The following is a 1,946-nucleotide window of genomic DNA, read 5'->3' as shown; positions in this document are numbered from 1 at the left end:
CTTTACAGTGTGGAGCACCAGGAGCCTCTAACCTCAAACAGCCTGCCTGTTCTGGAAAGTATTAGCAGTTGCAATGGGTGCACAGCTGAGCTATCCTCTTGGCAGACTGTCAGGCACACATACTGTAGCTGCACAAACACATTTAAGTACATACACACACATACGCAACACCTATTAAAAGTATTCATTACCCCCACCCCCCACCCCTTTGATTTTTGCACATGACTTTTGATATTTTATTGTTTTACAACAGTGAATCACATTAAATATAATTGGGGTTTTTCACATTTATAAGCACAAAAATACACAAGTCAAATCTAAAAAACAAATATATTCTTATTAAAATTAAGTTCACATACAATATACTAATTGACCGGCTGTAAGCTTTGCACATGTAGACAATTTTTCACATTTTTAGTAAAACTGCTGAAGCTCTGACAAGTGACCCCGAGTGACCCTGACCGCTCCAGAACATTAAGCTTATTGTATGTAATGAGTTTTTTTAATGTAGAACCACAGTGCTGTTGAGCTTAACATTCCCTTAGTTCTCAGCAGCAATGACTTCATGAGCTTCTTTACAAATAAAATCACAATTAATAGAGAAAAAATTGGTCAGACCATTCCCACAGCTCTCGCGGATGTGCCATCTACTACAATGGCTTTAGACCACCACACCTGTAAGACCTCATTTATAATTGGACTACTTCTCTCCCATAGATCTCTCTGAGTTGACCTCAACAATTGCTTAATTTAAATCATCAACATGTCTCCTGGACCCCATCCTGACCAGGCTGCTCAAAGACGTCTTTCCCCTAATCAACACATCCATACTAGATCTGATTAACCTCTCTCTATTAACAGGCTGTGTTCCACAGGCTTTTAAGGTTGCAGTAATTAAACCTCTACTCAAAAAGCCTACTCTTGACCCAGGTGTCCTAGCTAATTATAGACCAATATCCAATCTTCCATTTATTTCCAAAATCCTTGAAAAAGCTGTTGCAAAGCAGTTATGTGTTATGAACGCTTGAACACAGAGATGAGTGAGCAGAAAAAAAGACAGACCCAGGTAGCTGGCTTCGGTGCAAGCAGTGATATTTATTTACAGTGTGGTAATGTGCAAACATAGAGAGGTGAAGTGTCACGATTTGGTTCCGTTGCTTCCTGTCCAGCTTTTATTTTGACATTACGTCCTGTTTTTGTTTCACCTTAGTTTCGGTCTTTTTACGTTCTTCATCACTCACATTAGTTTCACCTGCTTCGTTACTATGTGCACCTGTTTACACCTCTATTTAGGCAGCGTCCTCCCCCCAAGGACGCTGCCAGATTGTTCTAGACCCCAGCTCTGACTTCCCAGCACTGTATTCGGTTTTTGGTATTTGTGTTTCTGACTCGGACTGTTATTTTGTTTTTTGTTTAGTTTTAGTTCTCTTAATAAAGAGACGGTTTTGTTTTACACTTCCTCGTCTGGCCATTTAATTGAGTTCACAACACTTTTCGGCCGCATTACGCGCGCCGTTTCTGACAGTACAATCTGGCCAAATTGAACTCAGCCAGGATGTCAGAGCCAGGTAATCACTAGCCTTGCTATACGCACCCACTGTCACACACATACCATGGAACTCACGGACACACCCGACGCTGTTGGGCAGAACCTAAGCAGGCTCTGCTACCAGCTCTACAACCTCCACCTCATGGAGACCTACCTGAGCCCAGCAAAAGCTCAGGAGGTCTACCAGAGGCTACAGGCCCAGTCGGTTTCTCCGCTCTCCAGCCCCGCACAGAGCCCATCTCCCTTCGAGGGAACCCGGTGGGTTATATGCCCTGGGGGTCCAGGGAAACGGCGGACCAGGACGAGACCGTCACCTGGGGCCGCTGTTCCTGTACCCAGTCTCCAGCCCCAGCAGTCCAAGCCACGCCGGCTGCAGCCTCCAGAGGCTCAGCCAGCA

Source organism: Monopterus albus, unplaced genomic scaffold (genome assembly GCF_001952655.1).
Source record: "Monopterus albus unplaced genomic scaffold, M_albus_1.0 scaffold18.1, whole genome shotgun sequence".
Taxonomy (NCBI): domain Eukaryota; kingdom Metazoa; phylum Chordata; class Actinopteri; order Synbranchiformes; family Synbranchidae; genus Monopterus; species Monopterus albus.
The sequence above is the reverse complement of the archived record's forward strand: the minus strand, read 5'-3'. Positions refer to the sequence as shown.